Source organism: Rattus norvegicus, chromosome 10, assembly GCF_021556685.1.
Source record: "Rattus norvegicus strain SHRSP/BbbUtx chromosome 10, alternate assembly SHRSP_T2T, whole genome shotgun sequence".
NCBI lineage: Eukaryota > Metazoa > Chordata > Mammalia > Rodentia > Muridae > Rattus > Rattus norvegicus.
In genome coordinates, this window is record NC_141543.1 from 46,982,875 (window position 1) to 47,007,410 (window position 24,536).

The 24,536-nt window shown below is 40.7% G+C and overlaps 1 long non-coding RNA gene across 2 annotated transcripts in view; it reads left to right on the forward strand.

The window, feature by feature from the left end:
• LOC102553349 (uncharacterized) overlaps positions 1-24,536 on the forward strand; it is a 62,516-nt gene that overhangs the window by 24,479 nt on the left and 13,501 nt on the right. For both annotated transcript variants that reach the window (XR_015631239.1, XR_015631240.1), the window contains one exon: positions 17,335-17,449. This is a non-coding gene — a long non-coding RNA (uncharacterized LOC102553349). The remainder of the gene's footprint in view (positions 1-17,334; positions 17,450-24,536) is intronic.

The following is a 24,536-nucleotide window of genomic DNA, read 5'->3' on the forward strand; positions in this document are numbered from 1 at the left end:
TGGATTGGCTTAATTTTCTAAGCATCTACAGAGCTGTGTAGTCAAAAAGCAAAGAATGTTGGAATGTTGGAGACCTCAGGAAAGAATCATGCCCCTTTCCCCAGACCCCTGCAATGTGAATCTCTTGTTATGCCCATGTAGGCTATGTGTGTGCCTTCCTGTGGATAAAAACTCATGAAATAGAAGAAGTTTATAAGAGATGCTTGAAGAAGTAACTCTAAAATGAAGGTAACTTAGGGCAATAACTAAGTTCCGCTGTCATACTGGGTGGCATAGCCTCCCAGTGCTCAGATTAATGCCATGTGGACAGAGAACATTTTCCTGTCATTAGATCAATCCACTTTATAGAATAGATGTAAACGCTTGATAAATATAGGCTCTATTGAGCAAAGGGGATGCTCATAAGCATTGATGGAGGTAAAAAAAATCCATTCTTGATTGAGCATAAGGACAAGACAATCAGAAAAGTACTTGGTTTTAGACAAATAGATGCGTACTTATGGCCATGGCTTCATAACTACAAAGTCATGGCACATTTGAGTCAAGCCACTTTGCGAAACTGAAAAGTTCACCTCAACACTGTGCAGACCACAGATGAAGTATTCCTTTTATTTTGCAACAAACCACACTGGTAGCCATCAACATGACAGTAACTTTCTGGCTAGCTGGCAGCCTGAGATATGGTACAATATGGTGGCCAGAAAGACAGGCATCTTAGAAAACAGCCTGGGTCTGAGTCTATGATCTGCTTATTACTTAGTCTATAATGATTTGGAATCAGTTCTTCAACTTATCCCTACCTGTCCCCTCATAAATAGAATTTGAGTAACAATGATGCTACCAGTATAGGGATGCTGTAAATCAAATGATTAATGTTTACAAAAACCCCTACCCCAGCTTCAGGTTTAGGATTACTACCACATGGATAGCAGCAATTATCATTAGTATTATCCTATCCATGTCATTTTGCTTAAGAAGAAATAAGTGTTGTTTATGTAAGTCCAGCATCATAAAACTTATATACATGCTCAGAGGAAAGGGCCACATGTTCAAACATCGTTTATCATTTGGAAGAGGAAGATAATTTGAAAGTCATTCTTAGCATCCAGTAGACTTGGTTATGTTCTCTAGGATAAGCCTGATAAGACGGGTGAGTACGGGAGCGTTTGTAGGACACTTTAGCTGGAAATAGAGACTTCTTAGAAGGCCTCACCATCTCTCTCGCCATGTGCTGAAGTCTGCACTGACGGCATACGGATCTGCCTTCAAATAATACATGGGCAAATATATCCCAATGCGCTTCTGGGAGAAATGAGCATTCATCTGCGGTTTGTTGGCTTTCCAAATACAGAAGCAGAGATTTAAACCATATTTAGGTCCCAACACAACCATCCTCAGATCCAATCTTTTCTAATGCCCATTTTTATCCATGTACAGCGCATAATTAAATGCTAGCGGGAAGAGCACTGTATTTAGAAACGAACAAGGCAGGATCATCGGCCACTGCTATTTATATATGCCTAGGCTCAAATATCTCAGGCTCTACACGTTCACTGCTGACACTGCTTAGTCTTAAATCGCTGTTTAAAGTATACATTTCATTTTGGAAGGGTGTGTCTGTTGGGCAGTTATAGCCAAGAATCACATAACCTGAAAACCTATGGGACACCAGAAGAATGCTCTGCACATCTGCCTGAGAAGATTCTTTGAGTGTTTAGAAAATGCCTATCCCAAGTCACAGGAGGATTCAGACACAGGGCAAGTATCTGTGTCACATACCGAAACCCTGGGGAAACAGTGACTACTTCCTGTAGGTCACACTGGAATGATGTCCTGGGACCATCATGAACACTTCCTATAAGTCACCTGCAAGCATTGTGCTGGAACCCTTACAACCAGTTCCTGGCAAGGCCAGATGTAATGTAGCAGTGTTTCCACAAGAATCCACACAGACACATCGAATCAATGAAAATTAGCATCACCACTGTTTACTGTGCCCTGGGACACTCCATTTCCATCTTTCTTATTACATCATTCAGTCCTCAGTTATAAATGATCTGAACCAGGTTTGCTCATCTCTGTACTATGTGGCTGACTCATCCATGACACATCGGTCCATCTTAGGAAATGCACTTGGAGACCTGGTCAGTGAGGAACCCATTATACAAAATGCCTCTTCAGGAGATACAATTCACTAATCACACAAGATACACTTTTAAAGTAAGTAGTGCAGTGGAGAGGACGTTACTATATCCTCAAAGTGGTTCACTATATCCAGCTTCTCTCCCTCACCAGTCCTATTCTCAAAACTCATGGGACACATGTCAAGATGGCTTTCCTTTAGTGGGTATGGATGACACTATGGAGCTGATGGGCATTGCATCACCATGCTCAACAATGCCATTATTGACACACCTAGACAAGGACTTGTTTCTTTGTTTTTTCTTACTCTTGCTGTCTTGTTTTTCCTGCTCATTTTGTTTTGTTTGTGTTGGGTGGTTGCTATGTAGCTCGGGTTGGCATGCTGGTCTATACCTTCCTACCTCAGCTTCAACGATTCTGAGATTATATCCATGCATCACCACACCACCTTAATTTTTTTTATCTAATGCTTTCAAATGTTGTCTGTTTCCTTGCTTGCTTGCTTGCTTGCCATGGTATAGATTGAAATCAATGCTTCACCTGTGCTAGGCCAGCACTCTACCACGGTGTTCCATATCTACCATACAATTATTCATTCATTCATTCATTCATTCATTTACTTATTTATTTATTATCAGAAAGGATCTGGGCATGTGTCACAGGCTAGCTTTGAGCTCATGTTATAGTCCAAGCTGACCCCAAGCTCTCAGGGATCACCCTGCATTAGACTCCTAAGTGGTGGAGTTATAACATGTATCGTCAGCCCTACAAGTGTTTCATATTATATTTTAGGTTCTTTTGGGAATGTGCCTAGAAGTGATTCTTCTGTCATAGAGTAGCTCTATGCTTAACTCTTGAATAACTTCCAACCTGCTCTATAAATGACTGCAGTTTCATGTTCACAACAGCAGTGCACAAGTGTCCCCATCGTCTCCCATCATTCCCCTCCTCATTCACACTGATGCTGTCTGTCTGGGCACGTGTGCTCTCTGGGCATGAGTACGCTCGCCATTGTCTTATGGTTTTTATTGTTTTGCTTTAACAGTTAATGGTGTTGAGAATCTTCTCATGTTCATTAACATTCTTCTAGCTTATTTAAAGAGTGCTGTATCCAAATCCTTAGTCGGTTCTAATTAGGTAATTGCTCTTTTTGCTACTGGTTTATACCAGTTCTATTATTTGTGACCTCTCAGTCCACTCCAGATGCATGCTTTGCACATAGTTTTTCCATTCCATGAATCATCTCTTCATTTTCTTGATAGTGCCCTTTATATGCAAACAGTTTTCATTTTGGTGCCAACTTACTAATATTTTTCTTTAGTTGCTTCTAATTGCAGCTGTTGTTGAGCCTCCGACCTCTAAGTTTTAGTGCTATGTTTTCATCCATGAGTTCTTTAGATTTAACTCTTTGATTTGTAGTTTCGATCCATGTAAACAAATGACATTTCAGTAGTGTAAATTATTCATCCTTCTTCTCTCAGGCTGGCTTCATCACAAAAATGACATCTGTACATGACGTGCCTATTGACACAGAACTACAGCTTCTACCTCATACAGTGATCTTTTGGTTTTTAAATCAGATGGGAAAGAAATAAGCGTCACAAGTCTAGAATCTGTACCATCTGTTACCTGTTATCCATGTGGATGCGAGTGCATTCCAATTACTCTGGGCAGTCTTTCATTTCAGACAGAATGAGTCCAGTTAGGATTTCTTGCAGAGATGGTGGATGGTGTTATGGACTCTGAGGCTGTTGTTTACCTGGGAATACCTTGACTTCTCCTTCAGCTCTATAGGACAGTTTTGTGGAATGTAACTTCTTGGTTGTCAAGATTTTGAGCACAGTGTCCCACTGACTCCTGAGTACCATAGCAGCTCTCCAGGGATCCATTGTTAGTCCTTTAGACTAATAAAGGGACTAATTAGATTGAGGAACCCTAGTATGCACTGAGCCACCTAAATCTTGATCCTTTCAAGGTTATCTCCTGGACTGGAAAAGTAGCAGCCATAGAGTACTTACCTAGGATGCTCAAGGTCCTATTTCAACCCCAACATGGGATGCTGCTGCTGCTGCTGCTGGTGGTGGTGGTGGTGATGGTGGTGGTGATGGTGGTGGTGGTGATAAAAAAAATCTCTATTTTTCACTTTTTTAAAACTTTATTACAATTTGCCTAAACGAGAGTCTCTAGTTTTACCTTATTTAAAGTACATAGACTATTGGAATTTTAAACTCAAATTTAGAGAACTTCAGCAATTACTTCTAGATGTCCTTTCATCTCTGCTTCCTTTCTTTTGTGGGTTCACATTCATAGTGTAGATCATGGTTCTTACCCATGGGTCTCACACTCTGTTGCTTGGTTTCCTTGTGTAAGCTGAATAATCCAACCCATCTCCATTGCTCTTTCTTCCCTTCGCCCAGATCTCCATTCTCTGGTCAAATGTCAAGCATTTTCTATACATTGCCCAGCTCAGAATGTCTAGTCTTTTTTTCTGTTTTCTTCTTCTTCTTTTTTTTATTGGATTTTTAATTTACATTTCAAATGTTATCCCCTTTCCCAGTTTCCCATCCATAAGCCCCCTATCGAAACCACCCTCCCCCTGCTTCTATGAGGATGTTCTCCTACCCAACCACCTATCCCATCCTACCTCCCAACCCTGAGATTGCCCTACGCTGGGCCATCGAGCCTTGGCAGGACCAAGGGATTCTCCTTCTTGATGCCCAACAAGACCATCCTCTGCTACATGTGCAGCTGGAGCAATGGGTCAGTCAATGTGTACTCTGGATGTTGGTTTAGTCCCTGGGAGCTCTGGTTGGTTAGTATTGTTATGGGGTTGCAAGCCACTTCAGCTCCTTCAATCCTTTCTCTAACTCCTCCACTGGGGACCCCATTCTCATTTCAATGATTGGTTGTGAGCCTCAGCCTCTGTATTTGTCATGCTCTGGGAGAGCCTATCAGAAGACAGCTATATCAGGCTCCTGTCAGCATGCACTTCTTGGCATCAGCAATATTGTCCAGATTTGGTAGCTATATATGGGCTAGATCCCCAGGTGAGACAGTCTCTGGATGGCCTTTCCTTCAGTCTCTGCTCCAAACTTTGTCTCCATATTTCCTCCTGTGAATATTTTTGTTCCCCCTTCTAAGAAGGACTGAAGCATCCACACTTTGGTTCTCCTCCTTGAGTTTCATATGAGCTGTGGATTGTAACATGTGTAACCCAAGCTTTGGGGCTAATATCCACGTATCAGTGCATAATGTGTGCTTTTTTATGTTTGAGTTACTTCACTTAGAATGATATTTTCTAGTTCCATCCATTTGCCTCTTAATTTCATGAACTGAGTAGCTTAATTTCATGAATTTCATAGCTGAGTAGTACTCCATTGTGTAAATGTACCACATTTTCTGTATCCATTCCTCCACTGAAGGACAACTGTGTTCTTTCCAGCTTCTGGCTATTATAAATAAGGCTGCTATGAACATACTGGAGCATGTGTCTTTGTTATATGTTGGGGCATCTTTTGGGTATATGTCCAGGAGTGGTACAGCTGGATCCTCAGGTAGTACTATGTCCAATTTTCTGAGGAACCTCCAGACTTATTTCCAGAGTGCTTATACCAGTTTCCAGTCCTACCAACAATGGAGGAGGGTTCTTTCTCCACATCCTTGCCAGTGTCTGTTGTCGCCTGAGTTTTTTTATCTTAGCCATTCTGACTAGTGTTAGGTGGAATCTCAGGGTTGTTTTTATTTGCATTTCCCTGATGACTAAGGATGTTGAACATTTCTTTAGGTGCTTCTCAACCATTTGATATTCCTCAGCTGAGAATTTTTTGTTTAGCTCTGTACCCCATTTTTTAATAGAGTTATTTGGCTCTCTGGAGTCTAACTTCTTGAGTTCTTTGTATATTTTGGATATTAGCCCTCTATCAGATGTAGGATTGGTAAAGATCTTTTCCCAGTCTCCTTTGCCTTACAGAAGCTTTGCAATTTTATGAGGTCCCAGGTGTCAATTCTTGATCTTACAGCATAAGCCAATGGTGTTCTGTTCAGGAAATTTTCCCCAGTGCCCATGTGTTCGAGACTTTTCCCCATTTTTTCTTCTATTAGTTTCAGTGTATCTGGATTTTTGTGTAGGTCCTTGATCCACTTGGACTGGTGCTTTGTACAGGCAATAAGAATGGGTAGATTTGCATTCTTCTACATGCTGACCTCCAGTTGAACCAGCACCATTTGTTGAAAATGTTATCTTTTTCCACTGGATGGTTTTAGTTACTTTGTCAAAGTCAAGTGACCATTGGTTTGTGGGTTCATTTCTGTGTCTTCAATTCTATTCCATTGATCTACCTGGCTGTGTCTGTACCAGTACCATACAGTTTTTGTCACTACTGAACTGTAATACAGCATGAAGTCAGGGATGGTGATTCCTCTAGAAGTTCTTTTATTGTTGAAGGTAATTTTCGCTATCCTGAGTTTTTTGTTATTCCAAACAAATTTACAAATTGTTCTTACTCTATGAAGAATTGAGTTAGAATTTTCATGGGGATTGTATTGAATCTGTTGATTGCTTTTGGAGAGATGGCCATTTTACTATATTAATCCATTAATCGGTAGATCCATGAGCATGGGAGATCTTTCCATCTTCTGAGATCTTCAATTTCTTTCTTCAGAGACTTGAAGTTCTTGTATTACAGATCTTTCACTTGCTTGGTTAGAGTCACAACAAGGTATTTTATACTATTTGCTACTATTGTAAAGGGTATCATTTCATAATTTCTTTCTCAGCCTGTTTATCCTTTGAGTAGAGGAAGGCTTTTGATTTGTTTTGAGTTAATTTCATATCCAGCCATTTTGCTGAAGTTGTTTATCGGGTTTAGTAGCTCTCTGGTGGAACTTTTGGAGTCACTTAAGTATACTACCATATCATCTGCAAATGGTGATATTTTGACTTCTTCCTTTCTGATTTGTATCCCTTTGACCTCCTTTTGTTGTCTGATTGCTCTGGCTAGGACTTTGGATACTATATTGAATAGGTAGGGAGTGAGTGGGCAGCCTTGTCTAGCTCCTGATTTTAGTGGGATTGCTTCAAGTTTCTGTCCATTTAGTTTAATGTTAGCTACTGGTTTGCTGTATATGGCTTTTACTATGTTTAGGTACTGGCCTTGAATTCCTATTCTTTCCAGGACTTTTATCATGAAGGGGTGTTGAATTATGTCAAATGCTTTCTCAGCATCTAAGGAGATGATCATGTGAGTTTTTCTTTCTTTGAGATTGTTTATATAGTGGATTACACTGATGGATTTCTGTATATTGAACCATCCCTGCATGTCTGGGATGAAGCCTACTTGATCATAATAGATAATCGTTTTGATGTGTTCTTGGATTCGGTTTGTGAGAATTTTATTAATTAATTTAGCATCAATATTCATAAAAGAAATTGGTCTGAAGGTTTTTTCTTTGTTGGGTCTTTGTGTGCTTTAGGTATAGTGTAATTGTGGCTTCATAGAAGGAATTGGGTAATGTTCCTTTAGTTTCTATTTTGTGGAATATTTTGGAGAGTATTGGTCTTCTATGAAGGTTTGATAGAATTCTGCACTAAACCCATCTGGCCCTGGGTCTTTTTTGGTTGGGAGACTTTTAATGACTGCTTGTATTTCTTTACATGTTATGGGACTTTTTAGATGGTTTATCTGTTCCTGATGTATCTCTGGTACCTGGTATTTGTCTAGGAAATTGTCCATTTACTGCATATATTCAACTTTTGTTGACTATAGGCTTTTGTAGTAGGATCTGATGATTTTTTTAATTTTCCTCAGTTTCTGTTGTTATGTCTCTCTTTTGATTTCTGGTTTTGTTCATGCGGATACTGTCTCTGTGTCATCTGGTTAGCCTGACTAAGGGTTTATCTATTTTGTTGATTTTCTTAAAGAACCAGCTCCTGGCTTTGTTGATTATTTGTATAGACCTTTTTGTTTCTACCTGGTTGATTTCAGCCCTGAGTTTGAATATTTCCTGTGGTCTACTTTTCCTGGGTGTATTTGCTTCCTTTTTTCTAGAGCTTTTAGGTGTGCTGTCAAGCTGCTAGTGTATGCTCTCTCCTGTTTCATTTTAGAGGCACTTAGAGCTCTGAATTTTGTTCTTGGCACTGCTTTCATTGTGTCCCATAAGTTTGGATATGTTGTACCTTCATTTTCATTAAATTCTAAAATGTCTTTAATTTGTGTCTTTATTTCATCCTTGACCACGTTATTATTGAGTAGAGCATTGTTCAGCTTCCGTGTGTATGTGGGTTTTCTTCTGTTTTTGTTGTTTTTGAAGACCAGCCTTAGTCCATGGTGATCTGATAGGATGCATGGGATTATTTCCATCTTCTTTTATCTCTTGAGGCCTATTTTGTGACTGATAATATGGTCAATTCTGGAGAAGGTACCTTGAGGTTCTGAGAAGAAGGCATATATATTCTTTTGTTTTAGGATGAAATGCTCTATAGATATCTGTTAAATTTATTTGGTTCATAATTTCTGTTTCCATGATCTTTACATTGATCAAAGTGGGGGATTGAAGTTTCCCACTATTATTGTGTGAGGTGCAAGGTGTGCTTTGAGTTTTAGTAAGATTGTTTATGAATGTTGGTGCCCTTGCATTTGGAGCATAGATATTTAGGATTGAGAGGTCATCTTGGTGTATTTTTCTCTTTGATAAATATGAAGTATCCTTCCTTATCTTTTTTGATAACTTTTAGTTGAAAGTCTATATTATTTGATATATAATAATAAGCTCTAGCTTGTTTCTTGGGACTGTTTGCTTGGGAAATTGTTTTCCAGTCTTTAACTGTGAGGCAATGTCTGTCTTTGTTACTGAGGTGTGTTTCCTGTATGCAGCAAAATGTGGGGTCCTCTGTATGTATCCAGTCTCTTAGTCTATGTCTTTTTATTGGAGGAATTGAATCCATTGATGTTGAGAGGTATTAGGAGCCAATTATTGTTGTTTCCTGTTATTTTTGTTGCTAGAGGTGGTATTATGTTTTTGTAGCTATCTTCTTTTGGCTTAGTTGAAAGAAGATTACTTTCTTGCTTTTTCTGGGGTGTAGTTTCCTTCCTTGTATTGGAGTTTTCTATCAATTATCTTTTGTAGGACTGGGTTTGTAGAAAGATATTGTGTAAATTTGCTTTCGTCATGGAATATCTTGGTTTCTCCATCTATGTTAAGTGAGAGTTTTGCTGGATACAGTAGCCTGGCCTGGCATTTGTATTCTCTTAGTGTCTGTATGACATCTGCCCAGGATCTTCTAGCTTTAATTGTCTTTGTTGTGAAGAATGATGTAATTCTGATAGGTCTATCTTTATATGTTACTTGATTTTTTTTCCCTTACTGCTTTTAATATTCTGTCTTTGTTTTGTGCATTTGGTGTTTTGACTATTATGTGACAGGAGGAATTTCTTGTCTGGCCCAATCTATTTGTAGTCCTGTAGGCTTTTTTTTTTTTATGTTTATGGGCATCTCTTTCATTAGGTTAGGAAAGTTTTCTGCTATAATTTTGTTGAAAATATTTACTGGCCCTTTAATTTGGAAATCTTTGCTCTCTTCTATACCTATTTTCCTTAGGTTTGGTCTTCTCATTTTGTCTTGGATTTTCTGGATGTTTTGGTTTAGGAACTTTTTGTGCTTTGCATTTTCTTTAATGGTTGTGTCAATGTTTTCTATGGTATCTTCTGCCCCTGAAATTCTCTCTTCTATCTCTTGTATTCTGTTGGTAATGCTTGCATCTATAACTCCTGATCTTTTTCCTAGGTTTTGTATTTCTAGGGTTGTCTCTCTTTGTGAGTTATTCATTATTTCTATTTTCATTTTTAGATCCTGCATGGTTTTGTTCAATTCCTTTGCCTGTTTGGGTATGTTTTGTGTTTCTTTTTTAAGAGCTTCTATATGTTTACTTGTGTTGTTCTGTATTTCTTTAAAGGAGTTATTTATGTCCTTTTTAAAGTCCTCTAACATCATCATGAGTTGTGATTTAAAATCAAAATCTTGCTTTTCCAGTATATTGTGCTATCTAGGGCTTGCTGTGGTAGGGGAATTGGGTTCTGATGATGCCAAGTGGCCTTGATTTCTGTTGCTTAGGTTCCTGCCCTTGCTTCTTGTCATCTGCTTTTCTCTGGTGTTAGCTGGTCTTGCTGTCTCTGACAGTGGCTTAACCCTCCTGTAATCCTGTATGTTAATACTCCTGGGAGACCAGCTCTCTCCCAGGGGGATCTGGGTACAGAGAGCCGTGGTACAGAATCAGTTCTGGGTGCAGACAGAAACCAGAAGGATCCTGTCCCAGACTGTTCCTCAGGTCCCGTGTCCAAAAGACTCCATGAGAGTTCCTCTTGGGTCAGCAATGTGAGCAGAAATGGTGGGCTCACCTGTGCTCTCGAGTATGTCAGCACTTCTGAGAGACCAGCTCTTTCCCTGTGGGATCTGGTATAGTTAGCTGTGGCACAGGGTCAGCTCAGAGCACAGGCAGAAACTAGCTCATTTTTTTTTCTAGCTGTATCTTTATAGACATTGCCTCAGATTGTCTACTTAGTCTTTTTTTTTCCTAGCTCTATCTTTATAGACATTCCTTCAGAATGTCTACTCAATCTTTTTTCTAGCTGTACCTTTGTAGATATTCCCTGAAACATTTAAATAGGTTAGTGGTATTGTCACTCACTTCTTTAACATACTCAAACATCCCAAGTCCAGAAGTTCAGGGTGTGGCCTATTGCCCAGGCTTGACTTTTTCACCAGCCCCTACCCCTGTGCAAATAACCCATACTTTCTTATTTCTGTGTATCTCTTACAATCTTTTCTTGAAAACCACACATTTTACATAATACAAATTAGTAAATATGGAAATGGATTTCCCCTCCCCAGGGATTTGTGGTTTTGCTGTAATTAATAGTGTTGCCTATTGACTTTTGTAAATGAATTTTTAGTCTGTAATCTCATTTTGGAGTTTGTGTGTGCCCGCTGAAGTTGCAATGCACCTGTCTTAGAGGACAGCTAGCTCCTAAAATGTCTCATACCAATGAGGTTTTGCTGAGTCTTGCATGATATGTATGTACACCCGCATGTGTGTATGTCTGTGTGTGTTTGTGTCTGTGTGGCTCTGGTGTGTGTGTGTGTGTATGTATGTGTGTGTATATGTGTGTGTGCACGCATGTGAGCATGTGTATGTAATGTGTGTTTATAAGTACATATATACATGTGAGTGTGTGCATATCTATATGTTTATGTATGTAATTGTTCATATACACACATAGATGTGTGTATGTACATGTGTATTGGAACATGTTTTCAACACTCAGAAGAAGAACTTACAACTCTTCTTTAGCCTTCTCTTCCCAATTCCCTGGAGTCTCAAAGTCAACCAGATATGGTACTCAGGGCTTTCCCAGCCTCTCCTGACATACATATCACCTTTGAAATTCCCTAAAACATGTCACCAGTGTTCAAATCTCCTCTTGAGCCTGTTAAACTACTCAAGAATAAAAAGTAGTCCTCTGACATTTCAGACTAACACCCTCAGGGGAAAGGCTACTTGCTATGAACCACCAGCTAGGCTTCACAAAGTCAGTCCTTAACAACCACAGAATTCCTGTGTAGCTGTCACTAAGGAGCTCTCGGTCCTGTTTCCCCAGCAACTACCACAGTTTCCCATCACAGACCAGACATTGATCCAAGGGCAACTCCAGCAGATGGAAATGCAGTAGCTCTGACTATGCTCACCAATATCAGGCACCGTTCTTGATTAACTGTTCCCTCTCAGATTTCTGTGGCTGCTCTGGCTAATTTCTAGAGTTCCAAAAACATTGATTTAGAGAATCTGTCCTGAGTTCTTGTTACTATTATGGAAAGAGGATTTTCAGAAACCATCCCTCACCTTTTCTTTGATCTATCACCTAGCACCAATCTTTGCTTTATACAATATTGCTTCTGCTGTTTCTACAGCTTTCTAGAACCTGAAGACCTAACGGTGAATTACCAGACCCTGTGTGAGCTCATCTACGCCCCCCCTCTCTCTCAAGTTTATTGTATATGTGATTACATGCATATACACAAACATGTGTGGGTGTCTGTGCATGTGAATATGTGTGCACATGTGTTCATAAACTCTCAAAGGTCAGAGACCCTGGAGCTAGAGTTACAGGAGGTTGTGAGCCCAACATGGGTGCTAAATCCTCTGCAAAAGGAAAGCCTGTATTTAGCCATATGCTCTCCACAGCTGAGCCATCTCTCCAGGCCCCCTCATCTTGTTCTTTGTTGTTGTTTTTTTTTTCATTTTACTGTATTTTCTTGACTTAGAAACCCTATAGAGTTTGTATCTTCAAAACAATCTTTTAGAATAAGAGCCAGAGCTACTGAACATCAGAGAAATGTCCCAGTGCATTGTGAAACCACAGAATGATGACCTCAGATCTCTTTCATCTCTTAGTGTAGTAGATTCACAATTTATTTCATTATAAATAAAAAGGTAAAAAAACAAAAACATCAGCAACTCTAATCTCAGTTGCAACTTCGAGCAGCTTAAAGCACAGTAGCCATGCATTGGTTAAGCAGATGAAAGAGTACAGTCTTTATTATACTATTTTACGTGTCCCTGGCAAAAACATTAAAATGCCATTACAGACATAAAAAAACGTGTCCATTTCAGTGGTGTCCTGGCGTTTCATATTTATTCTTTTGTTGTATGGCATTTGAAATCAATTTCACTGCCAGGATTTTATGTGACTTTCCCTCTAATCGCAAGCAGGGTGTGCATGAAACTCTAATCCCCTGGGGTAGAGGCCAGAAGGCATGCTGAACTCACCTGATTCAGCATGGTGACTGCAAAACTCTGTTAAAGGGACTAATCTGCCTTATTATGGGTTTTTGCGGAATTAGGCATCAGCTCCAGTTCTAAGACAAGAGACCTCTCTGCCATCTTGGATTTCTCTGACAGATGGAGTTCAAGGCCTGTCTCACCATGCCAGTGTGCTATACTGTGCCTTTTTCCCACCAGTACCTTGTGAGATCATCCCACTGACACCTTTAGGGGTAGCTTTGGTCTTGGACAATGAAATAAGCAGAGTGGCAAGGGGATAGCCACACCCGGTGGCAACAGTAGGGAAGCTAGGCTTAGGTCAGGAGGGTTACAGGACCCTAACCTGAGAGTCCAGCCATCACTCCTGCCTCCTTTTCCCTCCTGCTGAGTATGAGCATTATCATAGGAGATGCTGGAGCATACAGGAAAGCTAACCGAGAAGGTGACTCTATGATGCAGCTCCCACAAAGTCATTCATGATGGAGTGGGATGTTCTGGTGATGCAGCCATTTAGGGCTCAGACAGACTCCTGTCAGTAGCTCCTCACTCGTCCTAATTGGGATTGGAAGGGGTTATCAGTTTGATCCTCCATCCATGCCCAACTAGAGAGAAGTAGCATTTGTTCATGTCTGCACAGGAAAAGGTCAACTGCCTCTCCATCTCCTAATTATGCTTCTTTTTAAACTCTTGGGATCTAATTGGGAGATGAAGTGTGCTTGTAGGATCTCATTTTGTCACCAAAGAAGTCTTGTCATCGCTGATCTGTCTGTTATTCACTCAGCCATCTACAAAAGGACACCAATGGTGGTTTTTTTTGTTTTTGTTTTTGTTTTTTTTAGAGCTGGGGACCGAACAAAGGGCCTTGCGCTTGCTAGGCAAGCGCTCTACCACTGAGCCAAATCCCCAACCACCCATGGTGTTTTAAAAGCTGTGCCAACCAAAGAGCTATAAAGGAAGGCATGGGTTCCCATCCTTACGTGGCTATCATTTCTACTAGAGAATTCAGAATGAATAACAACGTGGTATATTTGTGGAGTATAATAATGGTCCAAAAAGAAACACACTATGATGAGGGAGGAGCCCTGGAGTTGAGAGGAGGAAGTATTTCTCCAGAAAAAAAGGTCAGCAATGTCACTTGTGAAGATGCTATGAGAGTTGAAGCCATGCAGACCAAGTTTCCTTCAGAAGAAGAAAATCCAAATTCAAGGGCTATGATGGTAAGGGCTATGCCTACAGTCTACATAGGAGACAGGAGGTTGACTGGAAATAGCTAAGAGGATCCTGGATAAGAAAAGACATGACTCTTGCAGGCTGTGCAGATGCTTCATGGTTAAGATCATTTTTGTTCTTCCAGAGGACCCAAGTTTGGTTCCCAGACCCTATACTGGGCAGGACACAGTGACCTGGAACTCCATCTCCAAGGGATCCAACATGCTCTTCTAGACACTGGGGGCACCTGGTCTCTCTCTCTCTCTCTCTCTCTCTCTCTCTCTCTCTCTCTCTCTCTCTCTCCTTCTCCCTCTCTCTCTCTCCCTCTCCCTCTGACTTTAGGTCACTATGTCTCTCTCTGTCTCTCTGTCTCTCTCTCTCTCTCTCTCTCTCACACACACACACACACACACACACACACACACACACACGCACACACTAGAAGAACATGTTAGATCCCTTGCAGATGGAATTGCAGGTCACTGTGAACTAATACAGGTGAAAGGAACCAAACTTGAGTCCTCTGGAGGAAGAACAGTAAATGCTCTTAACCAGTGAATAGCCCCACAGCTACCTCAGACTCATTCTTATCCAGCATCATCTCAGCCATTTTTAGTCAATTCCTGACAAGTCCTTGCAGTGTGAGCAGGAAGGCATGAGTTCAAATCTCCAGTGTCCATGTAAAACCAGATACAGTAGAGCAAGTGTGCAATCCCAGGCCCCTATGACAAGGTGGGAGGCTGGGGGAAGAAGTTTGTTGGCCTGTTAGCCTGGAGTACACATTGGCAAACAACAGGAGACCCCAACTTAAACAAGTTAGAAGGAGAGTACTGACTTCCAAGGCTGTCCTCTAACTTCCACATGTGTAGAGTGGCACACAGGTGCTTGTATACAACACACACACACACACACACACACACACACACACACACACACACACACATGAGTATACAGACACATATTTTAAAGCAGGAAACATGGATACGAGTTCAGTGGACATCTGGTCACTTCTCTAACTGGAACTAAAAGCCTGTTTCAGAGCTGGCAAAGGTGCCCCTGCCCAGTGACTCTCCCCCAAGGGCATGTGGGATATGCTGAGAGGTCGAAGTGACTTTCCATGGAATACCACACAAGGGTACCACAGACCCCAGTAAGGATAATGTTGAAAATCAGATGACAGTAGCATCATTTAAAAAATAACTCTCTAAAGTCATTTCTTCCTATTTTAACCTCCAGTTCATGAACGACTTCCTTTGATGGTGCTGGGGGTTGGATACACCTTGGTCTTAAAAGGGATTGTCTTGCTTCTCATCCCCCGATCAGTCTTTGGTTGTTGTAGTTGTATTGGGGGGGTGTTTTCTATTACATTTTGCTTATTTATGTATTTATTTATTCATTCATTCATTCACTCACTCGTTTATTTATAGAGAAATGATGCCACTGTGTAGACTAGGCTAGTTCTAAACTCACAAGACCCCTGGCTCTACCTTCTCCACGTTAGAATTTTGAGGTATGCAATGCCGTACCAGCTAGATAGAAGGCCTTCATGGGAACAGTCTACACTGGGTTTCTTGTTCAGACACAATTAACACATAAGGTTGGGCTGCTTTATGCACCCAGGTCTGATTTGTTCACAGGCTGTTGACTGGCTAGGAGTGGGGGGAATCCCTGGTCTATAGGGCTCTAGTTGCCAATGACAATGTTCTGACAAAAGGTTTGACAACTGATAATGTTGTTGCAAGATGACCTCAGAGAACAAAATTCACTCTTGATACAGGATTTCTGCATTCCTAAGAGGGTGCTCCTGTGATATGAAAACCAAGAAAGCAGCTGACTGATTGACAAACTAATCAACCAACCGACCAACTGACAATATTGCAGGGTGCACCTGTGGTCAGCTGAACAAGGAGAAGTCACTTGGGATGTTAATTTCTCAACAAATATTTCTAGTATGCGCCTACAATCCTGCATCCAAATTTTCCAAATATGCATTTAAGAAATGAAGATACATAAACTGACTTAGCAGGATAGAATGCGGCCTAGGTTCACAGTTATGAGGTTCACACGATGATGAGGTTAATATTACCAGGGGAGCCTGTTGTCCTTGGGCTGTTTGTTATTGGAGTTATGACTAAAGCCTGAACACATTTGCTTTGTTGGAGTGGTCTCAAACACCAGAGCTCCGAGTATTATTCTCTTGAAGTTTTTAAAGCCCATTCTATCCTTTTATTTCTATAAGTAAAGTGATTTCTTCATAAACTAGAAAGGGAAACATTCACTTGAGAGCATGAGCAGTGCCTCTGGGCATAGGATACCTCCTTCTAGAATGCTGAGATATTGAAATCACCCCCACTAGGCATCAGAACCATGGGTGGCAGATTGCAGAGGATAGAAAAATTAGGGCTACAGTTTTCTGTGGAAATGAGAGGGACCAGGACTTGGAAGAAAAATGAAACCACAAACTCCCTTGGCTATATTAACTGGGAGTCCTTAAAACAAATAACTTCACTTTGTTTTATTAAATGTTTTATGGCTACTACCCCTGAAACCATGTATTATCTTTGATCCCAAGGCAAGTGATTGGTCATACTTGACAATCTGCAAGATATTGTATTTTACAGAATCAAAATCACTGATTTGGGCAGCTTAGAGGACAAAACAGCCCCAATACCGTACATACATTTCCAAATAGTTCTGCCAGTTGATACCAGGTTATAGCCTCTCATACATTCATATATAAGACACCCACCCCATACACACATATACAAACACACACACACACACACACACACACACACACACACATATATATATCACTCACTACCACAACATGCAGCATAATACATATATACAGCCACATATACCCACACAGACACCCATAACATTACACATATACACATATAACACATATATACACACATACACAAATACATACATACACTTATATATCCTACAACTGGCCTGATAATGGGTAAAAGAGAGTTTCTCTGCATTCTCTGTAATCTAGACCTTTCAGATACTCATTTAAGCCAAATCTTGAGGCAGAAAGACATGGATGTTTGATATGGACCATACTTCCTTCTGAAAGTTTATGGACATGGAAGAAGAATGCTTTTATTCTGTGCCCACTTGTCTTTGCCTTGATATTATCCCCATTCCTTCACTAGCATTGGAGCCCACTTCTTCAGGATTCCAGCAAATACTGAAGACCAATTGAGAAATCCACTAAACTGAGCAAATCCTGGATTCCTGCATGTTTTCTTCACCGTCAGCCATTGTTGGGTTAGTACTACAGTCTGTAAGTCATAAATCAATCTCTCTCTTTCTCTCTCTCTATCTATCTATCTATCTATCTATCTATCTATCTCTCCCCCCCCTCTCTCTCACACACACAAATGTGTGTATATACATATACATACATATATACATACATACATACATATACAATACATATATATATACATATATATACAGACAGACAGAGAAATTCATTCTGTAAGTGATGTTACTCTAGAGCAGTGGTTCTCAAACTTCTTAATTCTAGGAATCTTTAATTCAGTTCCTCAAGCTATGGTGCCTCAAACCATAAAATTGTTGTTTCTATGTCATTACTCTAATTTTCTACTGTTATGAATCACGATGTAAATATCTGTGTTTTCCAATGGTCCTAGGCAACCCTGATGAGGGATCATTCAATACCCACTAAGGGGTCACAACCCACAGACTGAGAACCATTGCATTAGAAAACCCTGATTAGTACATATTTTGGTGCTAGAAATAGTTCTAGAGCAACAGAAGTATAATTAATCTTTCAAGTATCAGGAATATGCTTTTCAGTTTGCCAACACCTACAGTTACCAAAGCTTCTCCAGTTACTGAATCCTCCCCAGGGAACTCAGAGAGTACTTCAAGCCCATGGTGTGAACTATATTACAAACAGCAAATAAATATATTTGGTTATTCTGATTCATCAGTGTGTGCACAATAGAATTCCTGTACCTATACATGAAACATTTGGAAGTTTGGGTAAAAATAAGGAATATGATGCTGGATAGTTGTTCTTGGCATCTCTGCATAAAATGACAAAGGAAGAGAATGAGCTTTGTGATAAAAATAAACCAACTTCTGACATTTCAGAATATGGTGAAGGACAACAATGAACTTAGTGGTAAAACTGACTGCTTCCAGGTGCATGTAACAGTCTAAAGATTTCTAAGTATGCCTTGGAAGAGACTTTTCTTTCCCGCTACCATAGAGCTCAAGTTTCTGAAAATCAAACTGAAGCATTCATTATATGACTGATTGAATTACAGTGAAAATTCAAGTCCAAGCCTTGAAGGATGTTGGCAGTTAAAGGTAATTGCTAAAGAACAAGATCCTGTAACTTGGGACAGAAATGTGTTTGAGGACCCTACTGAACTGAGAACTTTAAACCCTCAGATTCTCAAGGGTTTTTCTCACCCAAGGAAGTGGTACCCTCAACCCTACCTCTTGAAATATTGTCCTTTTCACTTCTGATGGGGGAAATGAATCCTTCAATATCTGCTAAACCAGCAACAACCTCTCTGAAGGAGATGGCAGCTGGGCAAGACGATACTGACATTCCTCGGGACCACCAACAGTTGCCTCTATACCTATAACCAGACTTAAGGAAAATTGGGCTCCTAGAGGAGAGATAGAAAGAGTAATCCATGAGGAAGTAGTGTGCTACACTACTAAAGAGCTTAATGAGTTTGCTAATTCATTCAAGCAGAAGTTTGGCAAATATGTGTGAGAATCAATTCAATTCTAAAGGTGTGGGATAATGATGGTAGGAACATAAAACTAGATCAGGTTGAGTTTACTGATATAGGCCTTCTGAGTGGAATTTCTAGGCTTAATATGGAAGCTTGCACAGTGGAAAAAAAACATGTCAAACATTTGTGTTTGAATAGTTGACTGAAGTATTTGCCTACTGAAAAGGAGTTTGAGTTGCCTAATATCCCTTTGCTTAATGTTAATGAAGGTATTTTTAAGGCTCAAGGAAACTGCAATGCTGGAGTAGGTACAATGTGTACCCACTCATAATCCTCCACAATGGGAAGGCCCAGAAGACACGCCCTTCATTAATCCTACAAGATGTAAAAACATGAGAGGGGCACCAGTACATTTGAAGAGTTTTGCTGTTGCCCTTTTCTTTCTGCCAGACCTTATATTTGAAGATGCTGCTGCTCAATTGGACAAATTAAATGTAATGGGTTTAATTGAGCTCTGAGGTAGCAGGGGCCATGTGGTAACACTGAATCTCTGAAGCAAGGTGATCATAGTTATGGTAATAGGCAACATAGACAAAGAAACGTTCATAATGGCCTAACCCATTATTATTTGTACAGACAAAGTAGATTTAATGGTGGCATGCCTTATGTAGACCTTTTGTATTGACTAATCAATCATGCTGTATCCTGGCATGAGATAGGTAAGAAGACTACTGAATTTTTATTTAATTTGGGTAAGCAGAAAAATTCTCCAGCAAATGAAAGAAAGACCACATTGGATCATGACAAAGAAGAATCTTGGCCCGTGAATCAGTTTCCAGACTTAAGCAAGTTTGTAAACCTAGAATCCCTTGAATGGAGGAAGACTAGATTCCTCTGAGAAAAAACTTTGATAAACCACCTAAAAGCTTTACTGCTGGCCTTTCTCTAGCTCTTCCCCAGAAGGACATATGGCCTTTTACAAGGGCAACTGAATACTGGGGAAAATGAAACAATCAGACTTACTAGGGCCTACTAAATACTGGTTCTGAATTGATGCTGATTCCAGGAGATCCCAACAAACATTGTGGCCCTCCAGTTAAAGTAGGAGCTTGTTGGATGTAAAACCATGCCAAGAAGTTTCATAAGGTTTCGTGAGATCTGGAGACTCAGTGGGCACACACCTGAGACTTAGAGAACTCCTTGCTTCCTATGAGACTTCTGGTCTAGAATATGTGTCATACTCCTCACATAAAAGAAACGTGTCCTATGGTAATGCAGGCCCATAAAAAAGTTCTCCATGCTAATGAGGTACCTAGAAGCCTGGAGGGTTTAGCCAATAATTTTCCCTTCTCGGATATTCTTCCCTGCCAAAGGTATTTAATCTCAGATGTGGTAAGGTATGCATTCATTTTCTATCATGAACAGCCAATAAAATGTTTAGAACAATGGAGCATCTCTTTCATCAAGATTTCACTATGGGAACTGTGAAAAAAGCTACATAGCTGCAGCTCAATTCTTCTGTAGAAGGCCTCTCTGTGCTCCCAGGCACAACCACCACCAAGCCTACCTCCACCAAGCTAAAGACAATCATCAATAGACAAGCCAGAACTCCCCCTTTCCCTAGCCCTGGGCTAGATGCTGTCTCCAGCCCATGGACCCCCAACTCCATTCTTGGCTCTTCTGCAAGTCCCAGCGCACTTCCTGGATGTCCAAGAGTCTGTAAACTCCACAGCCTGGGTCCAGCTTCCCACATCTCAGACTTCCCACATGTCCCTCCCCCAGAGCAGTATTTTAGCACTTCCCTACAGCCTGGCATCCAGTGGCCTGGGATAAGCACAGTCCAACTCCAGAGTTCATCCTCCCCCAAGAGGCCATGCCCAGTGGTGGAGCAGATGGGGACCCACAGGAGCTTATGGAGATCAAATAACTAATAGATCTTTTATTAGAGTCTCACTCACAGTAGGTCTGCTGTGTACTCAAACTCATTCTGTGGTTATTCTCCCAGTCTCAGGATGCATAATTGTTATAGAATACTTACAAGTTGGCAGAATTCTCACACTGGTTTCCTGAGCCATGAAGGGAGGGCTATTATGGCTGGAAAGACTAAATGGAAGCCTTTAGAATTGCCTCTGCCATGGAAAACATGGGATCAAAAAGAGTATTGCATCCCTCGATTAAAATTAGGGCCACCATCAAGGACTTGAAAGATGTAGGGGAGTGAGTGGTTCCCATCACATCTCCCTCTCATTCTTCTATTGGGCCAGTACAAAAGACAGATGGATCATGGAGAGAATGACAGTTGACCTTCAAAAACTCAAAAATAGGGTAGTGACTGTGATTGAAGCTACTGAACCAGATGTGAAGACCTTACTTGAGTAAATTAGCACATCTCCTAGTACATGGTATCCAGCTATTGGTCAAGTAATGTTTTTATTTTTCAGTACCTGTTCATAAGGACCACCAGAAGCAATGTGCTTTCAGTTGGCAAAGCCAACAGTATTCTTTTACAGTTTTATCTCAAGGAGATCATACTTCTCCAGCCCTGTGTCATAACTTGTTAAAGACATAGATCTTGAACATCTGTCGCTTCCACAAAATGTCACATTGATGCACTATATTGACAACATTACGCTGATTGAATCAAGTGAGCAAAAGGTAGCCACCATTTGGACTTAATGGCAAAACATAAGCACATCAGAGTATGGGAAATAAATCCAACCAAAATTCAAGGGCCTTCTACCTCAGCAAAATTCTTAGGAGTCCAGTGGTATGGGGCTTGCAGAGATATTCCTTCTGAGGTGAATAATAAGTTATTGTATCTGACCTGTCCCACCACTAAGAATGAAGCACAACATTTAATGGGTCAATTTGTATTCTGGAGACAGCACATTTCTCACTTGGGTGTGTTACTCCATCCTGTTGACCAAGTGGCTTGAAAAGATGCTAGTTATGTGGGGGGCCTGGAACAGGAGAAGGCTCTTCAACAGGCATATCTCTTTACAGCCTGCTTTGAAGTTTGCTCTACTACTTAGAACTTATGATCCAGCAGACCCAATGGTACTTGAGGTATCAGTGGCAGATAAAGATACCGTTTGATGCCTATAACAGACCCCTTTACAAGTGAATCACAGAACAGACCTTTGGGATTTTAGAGTAAGACTCTTCCATTATCTACAGACAGCTACTCTCCTTTTGAAAAACATCTCTTGGTTACTTCTGGGTCTTAGTTGAAACTGAAAGTTTGACAATGGGCCACCAAGTTTTCCAAGCTACAAGAACTGCCCATCATGGACTGGGTGTTATCTGGTCCAGCAAGTCATAAGCTAGGAGGCTCATAGCAGCAATCTATTATCCAATGGAAGTTGTATGTATGTGAACAGGCCTGAGCAGGTCCTGAAGGCACAAGCAAGTTAGAAGACGTTACCCAGATGCCTATGATTTCTATTCCTATTACAGTGGTATCTGCTGTGAAATACACACCGATAGCCTCATGGGTGTTCTCTGAGGAAGTGAAGACTAGGAGTGGGCTTACTGATGGCTCTGCATTATGTAGGCACCACCCAGAAGTGCAGCTGCAGCATTAGAACCCTTTTCTGGGACAACCCTAAAAGACACCAGTAAAGGGAACTCTTCACATCTGGCAGAACTGTGGGCAGCACACCTGGTCATACATTTTGTTTTGAGGAAGAAATGGCCAAATGTATGATTTTCCACTGATTCATGGGTTTGAAAGATTTGAAAGAGCATGATTGAAAATTCACGAGAAAGACATCTGGAGAAGATGTGGGTAGATCTCTCCAAATGGGGAAAGGATGTAAAGATAATTGTAGATGCTCATCAAAAGGTAACTTCAGCTGAGGAGGAGTTTAAAATCAAGTAGATAACATGACCCATTTTATGAACAGTGAACCACTTTCCCAAGCCTTTCCTGCCACTATCCAAAGTGGCTACAGCGACAGAGATGAGATTATACATGGGCTATATAACATGGATTTCTGAAGTGGGAATTTCTGGTTCATTTGTAAAGTCAGTTATGTCAAATTATCTTTTGCTGGGGCACACAGGTGAAAGGATGTCTTGTAAACGCAGACAGATTAAAGAATGTTTTCCTGAAGCAGAGAGAGGTGAAAGGATGTTTTGCTATAGCAGACATGTGAAAGGATGTGGGATGAAGGAGTATAAATACGACCCCACAGACAGTGGGAGAGGAGCATTGAGCACTGGTTTGGTTTGCTCTGCCTTGCTATTCTTCACTAATGACCCAGATACATTGCTTCACCTTACATAGCATTGTTGAATTCCACTTGTGGTAAAGCCACTATTGAAAGAAACTTGCCAAAGAGCTTCTCACCAAGTTCCTGCAGCTTCAAAATTGGACTACAGCTGCTGGTTTGTGTATGCTATCTGCCTGCTGAGAGGACTGACTGCAGCTGCTGGGTCATGGTTGGTGTTTGCTATGGGACCAAACTGCTGCTAAAGAAGCTCACCCAACGCACACGAAGAACCATTGCCAAACAGGTCCACTTCCCCCATATCCTAATACGTTTTCTTTTCACTACCTCTGGTGGATGGTGGGCAAGGAGAGAGGTTGAATGCTTATTAAAATAGGTTTGAGAAAATTTTCTCCCTATGGATTTCCACCCACAAAAGCTAAGCTGGCTACAGCTGCTGCTAAGAGCCAGATTTGCCAAGAGCAGAGACATGAAACAACTTTCCTGGTAGAAAGATGGAATGGCCTTTTCAAGACACACAGTTATAATGCCAGTTAGGGACAAGCATTCGGGAGGGCTAGGACAAAGATCCACAGGTCCAGGAATTGAGGGGTGGAAAAGAGAATAGTTCCAACTACTATCACCCCTAGAAACCGACTATGAAAATATTTTCTTCCTGTTCCTACAACCTCGAGTTTTGCTGGTCTAGAAGTTTTGGTTCTGTAATGGTGAGCATTCATGCCAGGAGCCACAACAAACATTCTATCGAACTGGAAGTTCATACTTATCCCTGGCCACTTTGGGCTTCTGATGCCCCTAAACCAACAGGCTAAGAAAGAAATAACAGTGTTAGGAGGGATGCTTGATCCAGATTACCAAGTAGAAATTGGATATATTCTTCACAAATGAAGTAAGAAAGATTTTCCAGAGTGTAGGAGATCCCTGTGATGCCATGTCCTGTGATTAACGTCAATGGGAAACTACAATGGACTAATCCAGGCGGGATGACAAATGGCACGACCCCATCAGGGATGAAGATACAGGTCATTCCTCCAGGAAAAAAGTCAACGCCTGCTGTGGTGCTTGCTGGGGGTAGAGGAAATACACAATGAGTAGTAGAGGAAGGCAGTCATAAATAGTAGCTAAGGCCATGTGACCAGTTACAGAAATGAAAATTATAATTGACATGAATATTTCTGTGGTATTTTGTTAAAAATGCATTTGTACTTTTCTTTGTATTTTCTTTCTTCAGTTTCTTTACCATGTGTTGTGATGCCAATTAATAGAATATCAGTGATTATCATATTTAAGATTGATATAGTAAAAGAATGTCCCTCAAGGGACATTGCCACCTATTCTAGATTTATAATGTGTTTGCAGTTGTACAAGGAATAGTTATGTCAGGGATAACCAGGCATAATT